This window comes from Wyeomyia smithii, chromosome 3 (genome assembly GCF_029784165.1).
Source record: "Wyeomyia smithii strain HCP4-BCI-WySm-NY-G18 chromosome 3, ASM2978416v1, whole genome shotgun sequence".
Lineage (NCBI taxonomy): Eukaryota > Metazoa > Arthropoda > Insecta > Diptera > Culicidae > Wyeomyia > Wyeomyia smithii.
The window spans coordinates 263,283,424-263,301,964 of NC_073696.1; the positions used below are offsets into that span (position 1 = coordinate 263,283,424).

The window sequence follows — 18,541 nt, forward strand, 5'->3', positions numbered from 1 at the left end:
ACAAGTCCTAACGCATGTAATTTGTTTTTTTTTGTATTAGAGGTGATTAATTTTTCGATGGATTGCAAAATTATGCACCACCCTATTCTCCGAAAAAAAGCTCATCGCCAAGCTTTTTTCTACGGTTGTGTTGGTTGCTACCGTTGTCTCCCACGTGAACAGCCATCCACCCACCCACATCGATGATGTTAGAAGGACACCCGCATGGAGCCATGGCGACTGAGATGAGAACGTCATTTTCTCACCCGACTTCGACGCGGGGAGCGCAAACATTGCTCGCAGTATCTTGAATTTCGTGTCCCGCTTTGCAGCGCGCAAGCTGCGAATCTTTGTGTTCCACCAACTGGCCAGCTTGTCACAGGAGATTTCATTCGTTCGGAGGACTTGCTCGCGGACGGTCGTCCATCGCTGTCCTAGTTTTTGTTTAGCTTGTCTAGTGTACGAAACTGGTAGGGAAATCGTCGTTCCGCAGATCTTGCAGTCGAGCAGTGAAAGCTAGCGAGAGAGAGTGAGCTTTGATGGGAGAGTGCCTCTCGGCGCGCTTTGTGTTTTTTGGAGCGGGTCTCGGATACAGGATTAGGCAAAAGGTGCGCTGGTGGGTGGTTCCGATTCTTAGAACGACACCATTCACAAAATTTTTCCTTCTTCAGGTCAGTTCAGTGAGGAAAATGGCGCCGTTCATATAGTGCTTTCACGAAATGCTGCTTCCTGAAGCATGAAATCAGTAATTTATTAGCTAAGAAGTGTAATTTGAAGTTGATTGAGTAAAGAAGTGTTCGTTTGTCCCATTTGGGTTACGTTTTCGCAGGCGAAGCTGCTGTACAATTCAGGAAAATATCAGCGCTGTTTTTTTCTGGATGCAGAAAGGAGCATCCATTTCAATGGCAGTGAAAAGCGCCATGACTGTATGACTGCATGACCGTTATAACACAATTGGATATTGTTATTTGATGAGCGGGATTAGAGCAAACGTTTTCGTGTATTATTCATGCAAAATAAAAAGTGTATTAAAAGTATTAAAAAACAAGTGGAACAGTTAAAGACGAGGTCTAAGCTCAATTTGAAATTCTGCTTGATGACTAGTAAGTGCAAGTGAGAAAAAACCATAGGCATACTAAGCTTCATACACCCATAGTTGCTGTTTTTTGGGTGAAGTGAGAGCTTCGAGATTGGTGGAAAACCCATCCCAAAGTTCAAAGGAATAGGAGGACATCACACTCACACCTGTGTAGACCTGGAAGCGAGCGCAACAGTACGTCTAGACCGTAAAGTAGTGTCAAAGCTTTATCTTATTAGCATTTGGTATTACTTGGCGTGATTGCATTCAATATGTGCTAGATTTTTTGGGTATTTATAATAAAGTCTTTCCGACGTGGTTAGAATTAAGTAACGAATCGTTCTAAGCTCCTCATAGGAAACGTGCTTCACTGAGTGATCCCAGAGATTATGGTCCGCAGTGGGGTAGGGGTATGGTGATGAGGCACAATATAATCGATTACGTCATCGTTTCAGTGTCGCCTCTTCGTCGGGGAGGCTACGTCAGGACATTGTGTTGCGTTTAGTGCCTCCGTAAAAAATGCTCTCTAAATGGTATCCCACCACTTCAACAGGTTTTGACCTTTTGCTCTCCTCCCATACAGGAAGAAGCAGAAGGCTTTTTGAAGCCTCTCATCATGGATGGGTCGAAGTAGCAACAGATTCGCATTGAAGACATTTTCAGTTTGAATGAATTTTGTTTTCTATCTGGTTTCATTGAACTGGAAGAGTATCGGTTGAGCTCTCACATATGGCTGGAATGGGCGGAAAAAGGTTGAATATTGAAGCTTAAATAAGCACTGCAGACATTTTGAAAGGATGTGAATTGGTTAAACAACAGCTGACCTACTCATTTCTATACATTACTATTATAACTTATCCAAAGCTATTTAAGAATCTTTCTAAAATAATTTGAAAACCATTTGCCAATTCCTTTTTGGAATTATTGTGGAATATTTCGGAATCTGTTTAAACTAGTTTGACGGGGAGCTCAGTAGCCGCAAGGTTTCAGCGTCCGCCTTGGTAAGCGGGTGGTCGTGGGTTCGAATCTTAGTAGAATCAGGCCATTTGGTTGCCAAAGGACTTGAGCATGGGTTTATTCTCAGGCTTCCCACCAAGTACCTTTCCTTCAATCTGAATTCTACAGTACCTCTTTTGACACTCCTTCTAACAAAATAAGTCCCTGTTATAATAAAACTGGTGTGAGTAACGTATGAAAGTTCTCTCCAGGGAATTGTAATTAGGCGATATTGTTAGGAGAGACAGAGGCTCGGTATAGTAGAGTAGTAAGCTTGAAACGGAAAGGTAAAACTTACACACAAGCACGGATATGAATGATAAGCGTATCACTTACTTCAATAGTGATATTGCCAATAATATGAAGTGCGGAGTACAGAAAACACTTGGGCAATATCACAATAGATCTAATCTCTGGTCGCAGTGATGAGCCCACACAGGAAAAAAAAACTAGTTTGACAATCATTTTAGAACCATTTTGCAATCATTCTAGAATATTTTAGACTTTTTAGGATAGTTTTAGAATCATTTTAAAAATTGTTTTATTTATTTTAGAATTTATTTCAGAATTATTTTCAAACATTTTACAATTGTTTAATAATATATTTTCTCCATTTCTGAATTAATGCAAAAGTAATCATATCATTAATTTTTTAGTTAGCTTTTTTTAAAATTATTCTGAAATTAATTTAGTTTATTTTGGAATTATAATAGAACCATTTGAGAGTTATTTTTGAACCGTTTCGGAGTAATTTGGAAATCGTTTTAGACCGATTTGAGCTTTATGTCATGATCATTCTATACCATTCTAGAATCATCCTGGAATCAGTTTAGAATTATTGAGAATCACTTGGAAATCACTTTTGAATCTTTCTAGAACCATTTTTGACTTGAGAATTGTTTTGGAATTAATTCAGAATTACTTTGGAGTATTTCAGAATTATTTTAGACTATTTTCAAAATATTTTTGAAGTTATTTATAAATCTTTCTTATTTTTAATGATAATAATGCAAGTCAATTTTATTTCTATTTCAAGCAGTAAATGTGGAGCTTACGATTGAAGAATGTATTAACTGGGGAAATTGTTAATTAGAGATTTACGAAAAATATAGTCCAGCAGGTGGGGTTATTTATAAATCAATTCAGGAACCACTTTAGAATCATTTTGAAACCACTTAAGAATTATTTTTCAATCATACGGAAACCAATTCAAATCGGTTGAGAATATACTAGAATCGTCTAAGAATGATAAGAATTATAATCATCAATACAACTTTTTATGATAGTTTAAAAACAATTTTAGAATTGTTCCAAACTTTCAATTTGAAGGATATCAGAGTTGTTTCAGGATTATGTCTGGAACTGATTTAATGAATCGTTTAAGAGTTTTTAAGGACACAATTGAAAAAAGTCGGTAGAATCATCTAAGAATTATTTTGAACTAATTTAAGGTTTTTTTTCAAGAATAAATTTGGAATTATTGTAGAATCGTTTCAGATCCGTTAGAAGAATCATTTTGGATTTATTTTAAAATCTCTTCAAAATATTTTTACAACTGTTTTAGAATCATTTTGGAATCATCTTTTCTCATGATTCATTCTAGAATCGGTTTGGAATAATGATATCATAATACCATACAAATGATGATATAACTGGTTCCGTTAATATCAAATTGTATTGTGGCGTGTTAAAAAGTTGGAATTACCTTAAAACTATTCAAGAATGATATTCTGATTATTTTATAATCTGTTCTATAATCATATTAGAATCATTGGAGAATCATGTCAGAATTATTCAGAAGTATTCGAGAACCATTTTTGAACTAGTCTGGTATCTTTTAAGAGTAATTTAAAAATAATATTAGAATCATTTTCGATCATTTCAGAGTTATCTCGGAATCATTTTAAAATCACTCCAGAATCAATTTAGAATCGTTTGAGAACTATTCCGTAATCATGAAGGAATCTCTTGGAATGGTTCTTAAAATCGTTATTGGTTCGTCTTATAATCGTTTTCTAACCATTCTAGAATGATGTTAGAATTATTTAAAAATTAAGTAAAAATCATTTCAGAAACTATTGTGAATCATTTTTTTGCCGTGTCAAATATACCGTACTGCATCAAATTTCGAACACTTAAGCTATGATGTAACTTCTTGCACTAAAAAGTTAACGAAAAATGAATTTTCTCGTCGATCTCAAAGGTTTAACATATTGGTTATTTTATCATTGTGGCAATTATGTAATATTTATATAGATTCAAACATGTTTTGTTTATGAAATTAATGAAAATTTAGAACTCGGCTTTGATTCAAATTCCGAACACTTTAATGTTAGATAGGCAAACCATCTCAACACTGACTGTAACTTTTTTCAACGAGAGCTGGTTCCTTGGAAGTGGTCCTACAGTAAAGAGCTATACATCACTGGGTAAAGGACATCCCGAGGAACGAAATTGTATAATGTAATCATACTTTTGATTACTCTACCTATAATAATATGATTTTTATTATTATTTATTATTTATTATCACTATTATTGATTAAAAAAAAATTGTGAATCATTTTAGAATCACTGTAGAGTCATTTTGAATTTATTATACAACCGTTTTAGGATTGTTGCAGTATAATTATAGAATTATTTTCAAGATGTTGTAAGTAGAATCATTTTAAAAGTGAATAAACATTTTAGAATTATGAAATTACTAAAAAAAGAATAAATGGTTGAATTGAAAAATAATAAAATGATCATTTTTTGAGAACCATTTTAGAATTACCTGAGATAACGTTTGCGGTGAAAAAATGGACACAAATTGCCGATTTTACATGGGTTTACCTTTAATCGCACTGACGAAGCTACTCATGCATCATCAATCATAGTAACCCATGAGTTAGCAAAAAAAAAATTGACAGCTCTAACTCTAACTGTGATGGCTACTCCGTTCAGAAGTGTGCGCGTTCAAAAAACGGTACCCCGCCGCGTCAAAAACGGACATCGTGCGGCACTTTTTGGACACCGGGTATGCCCGTTCCGGCAACTACAACATCTTGACACTATTGGACAACGATCAGAGCATCGAAAGAAAGCTCGATTGCGGACAGCCAAAGACCCTGAGCGACAAGAAGCTTCAAAGGATGCTAAAGAGGAAGACCGAGGGAAAAGTGGCTAAATCGCTGCGTGCACTTGGCCGGAAGGTTGGTGCATGCGGTAAAACTGTGAAAAAGTGTCTGGAGAACATTGCGAATCGCGACGCAGCAGTGGTGACAGACGACGAAACCTATCTCACTCTCTTAGCTGCAAGGTTACAGAATCCGCTTTGACAAGCGAATGTTCATAGGTTCGAATCTTAGTAGAACCAAGCCATTCCTTGGCAAAAAGAACTTCAAGTATGGATTTATTCTCAGGCTCTTCCACACAAAATCATCTCTCCAGACATAATTACCACTGCTCTAAAGCGTAGATTACATCATAGGCACTATAGCACGTTATACGCTGTTAGAGTTATAACTTGCAGGAGGACATGATAAAGTCGATAAGAAAGGAAGTAGGTTACTAAGTCTGAATAAGAAGACAAAAAGCACAAACAACACGGAGCAGGTTACTTCTCAATAAGTAACACTGCAAAAGGGTAAAAATAAACAAAAATGTGCGAACAGCAAAAACGTCCGGACAATGCCACAGAAGATCAAACAATTATACTGGTCGCAGTGGGGTCCATGCAAAAAAAAAATTGCTCCTCTTTCGTTCCGGGCTGACCGTGAATGGGGAAATTTATAGTACGAAGTGCCTGCCAGAAGTTGCCATACCGTAAGGGCGAACACACGGTGTTCTGGCCAGATTTGGCATCGGCTCACTACTCGAAGCGATCGTTGGAGAAGATGGAGCGGCTGAATATCGGTGTGGTATCGAAATCGGCGAATCCGCCCAACGTCCCCCAGCTGCGTCCCATCGAGAATTTCTGGGCAAACTTCACGCGCAAGATCTATTCCAACTATTTTGTCGCGAAAACGGAAGAGGAATTAATGTAAAAAAAAAGGAAGAAAGAGCTTACAAACTTGCCTACACGCATGTTTTCGTCCGCCATAGCGATTTTTCCGGTAAACTGCCGGAAGGCCGCTCGCAAGGGCGTAGAATTTTTTTGCCAATAAGATAATATAATTACCTACAATTAATGGGAAATTTATCCAACTCAATTATATGTCTTAGTTTTTTTTTTTGAAGTAGAATACTTCTCTCAGGAAGTTCGGCTACATAGGGATGTGAAATGAAAATATAAAACCGAAAAAAGTGAAAAATATGTCCAATTTCAAATGCTAATAAGTCGGTTAGTATTCGATGGATATTCTTCGTTCTTGCAGCAATAGATTGGAAAATCTTCTAAGATTCTTCCCAAAATAAGATAATTGTAATTTTATTATCCACACTATTGTACTATTGAAAATAGTCAAGCCTTGTCAAAACGAAAAATTCGACCTCTGATTGGTCGTTATATGATTGCTTCCCAAGCACGGTCGACAGAATCATATACCTTGCAATTGAAAACATGCTATTTGGCCTATATAAGAGCCTGTGTCAGCCGAAGCCGCTCATAATAGTTCTAGACAGCGACAACAGCAGTCGTCCTTCCTTAGCAGCAGCACTAGCCCTGTGGTTGGTCACCACATCTCAGGAGCAGCGCGGTTTTTCTCAGCGTGTGTCGTCAGACTGCCATGCCCCGTGTTGGGGCAGCATGAAGATTGCCATCAGGAAATCCAATTTTGGAAATCAAAATGTCTTTTTCAAGGCAAATAAACAAGTCATTGAAAGTTGATAATTTTTGACAACGCAAGCTGTGTTGGATCCTAGCAATTTAAATCTGTCGCGCCCGGCTAATTCACTGAATGTGAAATAGCTTCCACAGTGCATGTTGTCCGTATATCTTAATCCCCCCACAGTTAGGGCAGCTCAAAGGTTGCGATCAGCAACCGATTTTGAACCGCAAAATGCCTTTTTCAAGGCAAATAAACGAATAATTGAAGGTTAATAATTTTCTGGCATCAACACAAGCGGACATTCTGTGCGGGATGCAATCAAATTCTGTTGTGGTTGTGTAATTTTTATTTTATTTAGTAAACCCCCCACTGTAGGGGCAGCGCAAAGGCTGCGATCAGCATAACCGACTTTGAAAAAAAAAAAACTGCCCTGTTAGACGGCATTCACAAAGACAGTTAGTTCGACTATGCAGAGCTAATATGAAGTCGACTCATCAATTAGCATCAACAGAATTTTGTCGTCTCCCAGCTGCCAAGTTGCAACGTGATGCAACACGCAACAGCGAGCAAACGAAATCGCTTGATGTTACAAACCGCAATAAGATACGAGTTAAAACCGTTGCGTGTGTGAGAGCAAGAGCACCATCGGTGTTTATTCGCTGGATACAAAAGTCAAATGCGAATTGAGGAATAATTTGTCTGAAGAACATTAGGGCATGGAACAACTGAACTAAAAGGCGTGGCCTATTTCGTAACACCCTTCGACTATAAAAGAGTGTTCCTGGGAAAACTAGCTACATTCATTAGTCGGAAGGTGAGCTGGATGGACCGTCCGGGTTGCGCCTGTGGCTGCCTTCAAATTAAACGAATCACTTGCCCTGTGGTTGGTCACCATGTCTCAGGCCTCTGCCTGAAAACGAACGCCAACGCGAGCGATCGGGCGAGATTTTTGCCGTACATCAGCCGGCACTTCCTCTAATGGAAAAGTTGGATCATTTTGTTCAGAAGAATGAACAATTGTTCTTTTGAGGACAAATAAAACACTTAATTTGAAGAGTTAATAGTTTTGGGTACCAGTAGCAGTATGGTAACAGCCTCAGCGGTAGGTGCAGCCGGTACTTCCATGAGGCGGATGTTATAAGAAAGTAAATGGAAGCAGCACGGCGAAACAGTTCAGGTGTGCTTAGACGCGCGTCATTTTTCGTTGTTGATATTATTCCCCACATGAAACGACGCGCTTTCGTACGATAGCGGCGGTACGAGCGGTAGATGCATTTGCCAACACTTGCTCCAGTAAAGCCGAGTCTAATTTTCAATGTGAAAACACCTTTCTATTGTGTTGGCCGTGCGCATTAGGCCTCTGCCAGGCTAAACGCGAAAAGCGGCGCGAACCGATTCGCCCGGCCGTAGGTTAATGTACAGCCTTAAGTAGAGCTGTGTAAAAGTACTCTACTTCAACCTTGCGGTCGTGGCTTTGCACACAACCCTCCTGTGATTTTTCATCACCATCTGAAAAAAGTTCACTTTTTTACCGCAAACGTTATCTTAAGAAATTATTTTAAAAAATTTGAGAACGATTTCAAAATCATTCAAGAATTATTTTGAAACAATTGTAGAACTATCCGAGAATCGTTTTAGAAGCATTATAGTTCCAGAATATTTCTAGAATATGGTTTGCATTATTTCCTGACTGACAATTTTCCGTTGAGCCCAAGCAGTGTGAGTTACCTCTGCAAAACTCTGCTTAAGTCCGCTGATTCAGCAGCTGGTGTTTAATCTCCAGATTACTCTTGAATCACAGATTCCAACTTCCGCTACATTTCATTGGAAATTGGTGTGATCAATTATTTTACTTTATTTAACACGAGTATGAGCATGATTGACCGCCCGCGGTTGCTACTCAGTTATTGCCAGATCGGCTGTAATTACACAGAGAATCAACGGATGATACTTGGTACTAACATTCATCTTCATTGTTTAAACATTGGTGAACCTAATCTTTTTAATAGGCAATACCAACGATGACCGCATCAAAATGCAGGCCAAAGAAGTAAATATGTTGACGTGATACTTGCTTTATTGGAAGCCGAGAACACCTCTGCATTTCCACAGGAGAAATCACTGTGGCGTTGTGTTTATTTTGGTGAACTATGCTCTGAGCTCGAGTAGCCGGATCATTATAACAAATATCGCGCGTACGAGTTTATTATATCTTCCACCGAAATTATAACGCGATAAATCCTGTTCTATAATTTAACACCGCAAAAAAAAGCACGCGAGGATACCGGACCTATGATTCAATCACGTCAGACTCATGAGATCATTATGCAACTACCGAAACGTATCTCCACCTTAACGGCTCGCCACTCTGATTACTTTCTCGTGAAGTAATCCTCTTTGTACCGAAAACGACATTTCTCGTATTCTGTAGAATGTTATTGGGGCCACTGACAAATGTGTGCAGTTTACTCTAAGGAAATACAAAAGTTGTTATAGTTTAATTTATGGAACCGAGTTAAACCAACAAACAGAAACGATGTTGTTGGGGCCACGCACAAGTGTGTTTGGTTTGACAAGTAAATTTCAAAAGTGTATTAAATTCCACTATTTGAAAACGGTTTAAACCAACAGTGAAGATGGGGCTACGCACATGTGAGCTACGCATCGTAAAATATACAAATTAAAAAAAAAAATACAATGTCTTTAAGTCATCATTGTTAATACCTAAGTCCAGATACCTGATAAAGTCATTTTCAATTGACAATTATCAGGTTATAGTGACGCTTTGACTCGTCGCTTTCAGTTGGAAAGCTTTTGTGTCATTTTTGAGCACCAGTCACATGAAACCCAGTCGAAAGCTCTTGCTTTGATTTTGGCAACTGAAGGGCTTGCAATTGATGCAAATGCTTTTCAATAAAAAGCGGAGATTATCACCATCACTCTCACATGACGATTCTCAATTGAAAATGAAAATGAGCGCTGACGGAAACAGGAGACTTCTATACAGTACTTCATGCATAAATAGGAAAGAGGGAGGAAATATTGATCGGAACTTGCGTGACGTATTTATTGGATGCCATTGCTGTTCTAACTACGGCTTGCGGTATTGAGGCCCAAACACAATGTATACGTTTGCGTTGCGTTGATGTTAATTTGACAGATAATGTATGAGCTAACTATTACATTGCCGTTAATTATATTTAGGCCTTTAGCAAACTATCGTCAAGCGACGCGATGCGGTGCTAACTCCAATTGAAACGCTGAAGGAACCGATAAAGTCTATCTCTCCGTGAAACAACGAAACAAAAGAATGCTACAGTCTACAATTAAGTTTTCCGAGAGCTGAAGGATGATTCTAGAAACCTCTACTGAATCGAAATCATATCGGTTTCACTTTTCCTTAAAACTATTAAAACTAGTCTGCGTCGGAGAATTTATACATTTGATTTGCAGTGACAAACTGAAATCCATTTGCTGTAGTTGCTCTTACCAAATTTTTAATATGAACAAAGAAAAAATTCAAGCAGATATTCGCTCAATAGTGATCTCAATAGCTAATAACGACATCAGACATTTGTCTATTTTTTGTTCAGTAAAAAAGACAGATAATTTTTCTAACAAATAATTGAAGCAAAGATTTTCATATTACATGGGTAAACAACTATTATCCATCATTTGGAGCAAGAATCATTTGAAATTAGTTCAAGATTTATTTTATAATAGTTTCGAATATTAGAACAGTTGAACATCAGCATTGCATTTTCTTGGAATGTTTTCAAATCTTTGAGGATTATTTTTACTTTAATATAATTGAATTGATGAAATTCAAATTGAACGTTATCACATTTGAAGGGAAAATGTAGTAAAGCTATCAATGGAGTTCAAATCAGCAACCCAAAAGCCCAAGAGCATAATAAAAATTGTAGTTTATACGAAGTTTCAGATCTTCTTCATGCGATATTTCCCTTGAACTGATTGGCCACTTTTTCTCAGCTTCCATCCATGAAAGTTTGCTATTGGCTAGGTACATCTTGCATCGCTTGGTTCCGAACACCACTGTGCTTACTCGACTTTTGTATTATCAACTTTAATTTCGCCAGATAATGTCACAATGGAAATCTGACACGTGCGCTTCCGCTGTGTGCAAAGCAGGTTTAGTTTGCTAGCAGCCCGATGCTTCGCTAGGAAAATTTCCATTCGCTCTCGGAAACTGTGAGTCTCTAATTTATGTTGCTATCTCATGGAAAAATTCAGGTTATTCAAATTTCGGAGAAGATGTGCCTTGTCAGCGAAAGCTATTTAAACTTAACAATATTCCAAACTTTTTGTTCATTAAAAGCAACATCAGAAAAATATTTGCATAAACGTACCTGTTCTGCTTTCGGCAGTACGAAAATGTTGCTCGGACAGTCGAGTGTCATGTGCTTGTGTTAAGGCCACTCTTTCTCTCTCTCTCTCTTCTCAAAATTGGCAGAGTTGATTTTAATGCAATTAGTGGTAGCGGTGTTCATTTTGATGTGGTCAGGAATAACAAACGTGTAGGTTTCATAGTGTCAATTCCACGGAAAAAATCAATTAGTCATGCTCAGTAAGGCTTCAATTAGTTTAATTGATCCACCGAAGCTGATTTCATTTTTACCAGAGTGAAAAAAAAATCTAAAGAACAAATTAAATCAACTTCTAGCAGCAATATAGTTCAGACAGGTTTTTTTTCTAGAGTTGTTCATAATTGTTGTTTAAAATGCCACAGTTAACTGGTATCGCTTCCGGGTCAACATGTTATAATAGCTTTTCAAGCGTATGACCCTTTCTGAGTATGGCATCGTTCTGGTCCGGGTATGCAGGCGTATGTACCTCGTCATTGTAACGAATGAACTGAATAAACAATGGATGAAATGTACCAAAAACGGTCCGTCTCATACGCAGTGTGTAGCTCTGCACTCGAAGCATGTTTAGTTTATTATTGTACATAGAACTTTGCTTCATGAAAATGCTCGATGCAGACTTTCGACATTGTTTATGCGTCACTGCTTTGCGTATATTGTTTCGCATCTGGTTCAAAGCTGGGAGCAATGTAGGGAATTATTTATGTTCAGAAGCAATCGACCACTCAAAGCCGTTATTGTTGAGTTTTATTTGCGCATACAATAAAACTTAAAACAACCATGTCCCCCTTACCAGAGCGATTAACTTTATTGCCATATTTTAATAAAGTGAAATTAGAATGTTTGGCGAAGATTGATTGCAATCACAGTTGTGCGCCATCTAATTATTCACGTTTTTTCTGTTTAGAGCTAATGGATTGCAGTTACCAATTAAAGCTGGATTTGAAATGGAAAAAAAATCATACGAGCGAAATATTCACGCCTCGTTTGTTGAATTATTGTTCACATTCGGCTAAATTTACGAGGTTTACCTGTTCTCATTGTGTATGACCGGGTGCAAATTGGTGAAAAAAAATTGGTACGCTGGGTGATTAGCGAAAAACCTGTAATCGTAAAATGTCGTCGTCGCCGGCGTCGTTCAGGATCGTTTGCAGTTGGATTGTGGCGCTCATGCTGGCACGGGGGTGTCAAACAAGCTGGAAATTTGTCACCAACGTTAGCATTGCGCCGCCCTCGGTGTACATTTCGTTAAGGGTAATTAGTTTCTGCAATTCGCAATCACAGTCCTGCAGGTTTCGCATGAGTTCTGCTGTCGCCTGTGACTGGCGTGCTATCCGGATGAATTTATGGAAATTAGTTCAAGCTTTCGTATATCACAATAACACACAAACTTTTTTATGTTATTCACGAATATCCAGAGCGGCATAAATCACCATTTCGTGAAGTATCACAACCATTAAAGAGGGTGGCGCAACAGTTAAACAATAAACTTTGCTACCGCAAAGACTCTAGGCTATTTCAAACTGACGTTCTTCAAATAGTTTATTCAGGCGAAAAAGTTTCTGACAGTATGCCAGTCCGAAATCGGGTGATTAGATTTTTGATGATATTGTTTTGATAACCGTGCTGCTTCACGATCCTTCTTAACGGAATTCGTCATGAAGCGTAACAGAGACTCAGAACCGTAACCTGGCTCGTATGCCGCGACAGAGCGCAGTATGTTTGATCTCAAAGCAGTATACAGTATACAAGACGCTTGCTGCTGTGAGGATTGCTGTGCGATAAAATGAAAAGCTCATTGTCAGAATCTAGCTCGATCTGATGTGATTTCCAAACGAGGTTGAATTCCGTTTTTGTTGAATTTTGTGGCGAAGGATAGAACATTTGATGAATTGTTTTAACACTTTCGGAAATTCTAACTAATACCCAGAGAATCCCGATCGGATAGACTCAAAAATTAAACACATGTATCAATGAAATCAACTGAACACAGCTACTGTATAAGGACTTTTGTCCACCTAGAATCAAGCTTTGATTCGATTATGAAAGTTACACCGATACAGAGGCCGGATTTACTCCTGCACACTCCACAAGCATCATGGTTATGGGAACTTTGTGTTAACTGTTTGTCGCGTTCCTTCTTTGTAAATGATACGATCCTTAGCGATGTCTTTTGACACACGGCCACTATGAGGCTTTTTCGCGAACATATCCTTATAAAACTAGGACGAATAAGATCCAAGTCTAAGACGCCTATTATTTATAAAAACTGAAAGAGTTCATCGCATTCAAAACTCAAACACTAAAAAACGTAAATATGCCGGGATACAAATGAAGTACAAAGAAAATCCAAATATAGTAGACATGAATATGATTTGCATTGGATTGTACTAGGGATATGAGAGAATAGGAGAGAACAACGTAACTGATGCTGCTTACTGTGCAACGCACGTACTGTTTAAATAAATCGTTGCGTAGTTCAGTCATTATTCAATTCGAGAACAACATTCGTAATGTTGGTTGTCCCATGACATAAACAAAAAAAAAAAGGTGCAAATATATTCGTTTAGCGGTAGGTCTCAAAAGCTACGTCTCCTCGGAAAAAGTGCCCATACAAAATTCTAGCAACCTCTTTTCCATTATAAGGTGTAGTCACAAAACACTATTTCCTTGAACGGACAGACATTCCATTCTTTCGTTGCATAGTCGGAAATAGTAAATTTTTCCGACATTTCTGCACTGGAATGAAGTACTGATGCTAGACACCTTGTTTCCCGTGGGAAACAACGACGGCCTCATGGCAGCGAAACAAGTAGGCAAATGAGAGGCTACTCTTTCTTGGTAACAAGGACAAAACCAAGATTTAAAAAGCTAGAAAACGACAGAGAAAAAATCGGAAAAGATAATTATTTCTTTCTTGGTTTCAGAAGGTTAGTTTAAATAGAATAGACTGGATTCCGGGTGATCGTTATTTTCTTCGCAAGTTCCTAGCAAAGGTCTTAACGATTAAGTTAGCCTTTGAAATAGGGCTTCCGGAAGTCGTGCTTCAAAGCGGTCGAAGTTCTACTTCTTTGACCAATGAAAAAAAAAGCATGTAAGCCAAATGTCTTTTTTTTGTCCTGTATGGACTTCCTCACTGCGACCAGAATCGTTGATCTATTGTGAGATATGCCCGGGTGTCTGCTGTATCCCGCACTTCTATTATAAGCAATACCGCTATTGAGAAGTGGCATGCTTATTATTTTTTATCAGTGTTTGTGTGTAATGTGCTACCTTTCCTTTTACACGCCTACTTTTCTCCTATACCGAGCCTCTTTCCCTCCTGCCAAAAATCACCAATTATAATTCCCTGGAGAAGTTTCGTCGTGCGTCCTTCTGCCATTTTTATTGATAAGAAGGACTTATTTTTGTTAGGAGGAAGTCACGCAAAGGTATTGTAGATTTCACCATAAAGGAAGGGTAACTGGTGGGGAGCCTGAGAATAAACCCATGCTTAAAATCCCTTTCCGACATCAAATGGCCTGATTCTACTAAGATTCGAACCCACGACCATCCGCTTGACAAAGCGGACTCTGTAACCTTGCGGCTACGCAGTTCAGCCAAATGTCTTAGAAATAGATATATCATTGAGATGAGGTGTTGCCTTTATTTTTTTTAAAACCAACTTGATGGGAGTTAGAACGTTTTCAAGAAAAAAGATTCTCCCAGAAAATTTATTTCGTTCCAAAATTTTCTTAGGCAACATCAGATCTCGAAGTTTTATGAATTTTTAAGACATTTGGTTCAAAAAAAAAAATTGATAATTCTACTTTTGATATTCTTCTAATTTTTACGCTTTGATATTTTCAATTCTCTTGAACATTTCGAATTTTTTAAATTTTTACCCGTTTTCGACGTTTTGGACATTTTCGATATTTGTGATATTTTTGTCAATTTTCGTCCTATTGTCAGTTGTATATTTTGGAATTTTTGACATTTCTGACATTTCTGATATTTCTGACATTTATGACATTTATGAATTTATGAATTTATAACTTTAATAACATTTATGACATTTATAACGGTTATGGCATTTATAAAATTTATATGTACTATTTATGTCATTCATAAAATTAATGCAATTTATGAGATTTAAGTCATTTATGACATTTACGAAATATATGACATTTGTTGCATTTATGACTATTATAATATTTAGGACATTTATGGCATACATTGCATTGATGACTTTTATGAGATTTATGACATTTTTGACCTTTATGACATGTATGACTATTATGACATTTATGCCATTTGTGACATTTGTGACATTTTTGGCATTCATGACATTTACGAATTTCTTGACATTTTCGAAATTTTGTTCATTTTGAATTTTTTCGACATTTTTCACGTTTTATACATTCGTGACATTTCTAACATTTATGACATTTGTGACCTTTATGACATTTGTGCCATTTATGACATCTATGGCATATATTGCATTTATGATTATTATGACATTTAGGACATTTATGGCATATATTGCTGTTCGCAACACTTCAGAACTGAGCCCATAGCGGCACGCGTTTGTTCTATGCTAGAATTGCAGTCCGTGCTCTCGGACAGATCAGAAGCGAACATAGAAGCATTGATGATACCTACTCGCTCCGGTAAGCAAATAGTTGAATGCAATCTAACGATCATTTGGATTCATAATTTTGTATCACTGGCGATAATATCTCAAAGATTCTCGCGTTACTGTTGAATGCAAGTGAACTTAGATACAATGAATACTATCGTGTTTGAATCATTCAGTCTTCTTCTATGGTATTCGGAACTCCTAAAAGCGAAAAACAATCAGCAGTGTTTCTATGGAAAACTTGTATGCGAGTGAAAATAATTGAACGATAGCTGATGAATCAAAGAACAGATTTGCATGGAATATTGCTAGTGAGTGAAAATTTCCATGCTTGCATGTGATATTTGAAATCACCAAGAATCATCGTGGTATACCACGGTGGAAGCACGACGTGGAGTAGCCGAATTCTGCCTACAAGCAACCAACATGTGAAAGGATCGTTTCGATCGCTCGAGTGCAATCGTTTACGATTCTTTCCTGAAACACTCGATCTATGTTGCTCGCTCCGCCTACAGTAGGCGATAGTGAAACAAAATCATCAAAGAAAGCTACCATATATTTCTTTGCTCTAAGTTGTCTCTTGCATGCGTGAGAATGTGTAATTTTAAATAGCGATGGTTTACTGGGATTAAAAGCTTATAAACAGCACGTTCAGCAATGATCCCCGCATGATTGTTATGCGATACGATTTTTTCCATCCTTGGGTGAAGGGAAGGTATAAATTAAATTCTTAGTTAGAAGTATCGAGACAGTAAGATAATAGCTAAGAAAGGAAATTTGAGTGAGAAAAAGGACTATGAAGAAAAAACACTGAATAGGCAGGTTACAATAAAACTAAAACTTGTCAGCCTAATTGGAATAAAATCTTACAGCTTTTAAGCTGCATAATACTTTGCTGCTAACTAAACAGTGTTTATTCTTATTCGAACAATGACTTTCATGAGATTCATGACATTTATGACATTTATGACATCTATGACATTTATGATATTTATGACATTTATGACATTTCTCGTCAGAACTTATGAAGGGTAAGCTCCGGAAAAGAAAGGTCTTGAAGACGACCAACAATTTGAAGGTAGAGTGGATAAAAATGTGTAAGGGAGGTGGCGTCAATGTTGCACCGGATTTGAAGGGTTGATTCCAAGGTGAGGGCATTTCACCTAGGAGAGAAGGTTTAATGAAGCAACTTTTTAAAAACTTAGATACTATGTGTTCAGAGTTATGATATGAGGGTTTTCGTAAATCTGTCTGTCGCATTTTTTCGAGTACAGTTTTTAGACGTTTTTTTCGTGAAACGTAACTATTGTGATAAACACGTGGTGTTCGTTTCACAATGATTCAGTTCGATTAAGGTGTGAAATTTGCATTTCCCTTCGGAAGGATTCAGTCAGTTTATGTGGTAAGGTAATATGAGTCAAATGTGTCAAAACTTAGCTGCTAGAGCTACAGTTTTTTACGTCGTTTTTTTGATTTTTTGTGTTTTGTTTGACAATATTTATAATTATTTATTAATTTGATTTAATTCTGATTCGCATCCTTTATTTAATAGTATCCTTAAAAAATATTGTTTAAATGAGAAGTTCTATATATTCTGTCATTGCTTCGAATGTGGCTAAAAGTGTACTGATGAAAGTTTCAGTTCGTTTGTGCAAACGCAATGACGAACAATGGAATTAAAAAAACTGTAGCAGGATTTTAAAATCGGGTTTCATCGTACAAGTGAGGTTTTTACCACTTTCTCTTCGTGCACTTTTTAATTGATTCAGATCCTGAGCACAATGCGTTATGAAGAACCTCAGCATTTCGGTTTCAATGCCTGGATAGCAAGTAAAAAAAATAAAACGTTGTTGCCAGCGGCAAATTGGCGTTATTACAAAAAGTCCGCTTCGACTCCACTTCCGCCGGTGTCAGGGCTGGTATTGTTCGATATGAAAAGGACTTCAGATACAGGGCCATCGACAGTAAGGGCACTTTTTTTTACTTTCTATTGTACATAGTAATTAACCTTTGCGTTTGGAATCGGCAGACATGAAAACTGAAATTAAATATATTCTGCGAAATGGATTTTTTCTTTCCTTTTAAACGGTCGTTTCCTGATGGAGAGCGTTAATAGTTTTTCAATTAATTGGTCTTGACAATCAATTGTGCTCTAGGCAGACAGATAACGGACGAATGGAGGCCGTTTGTGTGCCGCAATCATCCAATGTCAAAAGTCAACACTTGAGCGTCTTCTTCGCATCTAACACGACTCGATGCTGGAGCATCGTGAAGGGCTAATAAACCGATTTCCTTCCATTTACGACCATCTCCACAAGGATCCACTTTTACTCCACCGGAGCCCCGTATAGCACAAAGCGGAGAAAATAATTGATTTATATTTATGTATTTGACGGCATCTTCAATTTCACAGCTCTAGTCTCGTGACTCGTTTCACCACTCAAGCGTAGAGAGCATCCTCTGTTCCGACATGTTGGGAGATGCGATATCGAATCTTCTCGTTAGATCGGTCTGTTTATGAATCATTTCTTCGCGTGTACTGTTTTTGATATCAATCGCTTTTCAGCCCATGATAAGGCACGAACGAGCGAATTCGTAAGGGGATGCGATCTTTCTTCATTCAATTGCAGAACTCCAAAGGTTTCCTATGCCAACGGCGTTGATTTTTTATTAAATCTCTGTGGTACATCACGTCGATTGAACATTGAACATTCGATTTCTGGTGGTTGATTTTA

At 37.6% G+C, this 18,541-nt stretch overlaps 1 protein-coding gene across 5 annotated transcripts in view; it reads left to right on the forward strand.

Annotated features, from left to right (window-relative positions):
* The first annotated feature begins 347 nt into the window (after positions 1 to 347).
* Positions 348 to 18,541, forward strand: part of LOC129731086 (probable cationic amino acid transporter) — a 112,888-nt gene continuing 94,694 nt past the window's right edge. For 2 of the 5 annotated variants that reach the window (XM_055690836.1, XM_055690841.1), the window contains exon 1: positions 348 to 1,252. The gene's annotated coding sequence lies outside the window, so the exon portion shown is untranslated. Of the gene's footprint in view, positions 1,271 to 18,541 lie in introns of all 5 variants that reach the window. The other 3 variants (XM_055690837.1, XM_055690838.1, XM_055690840.1) reach the window with 3 other exon arrangements.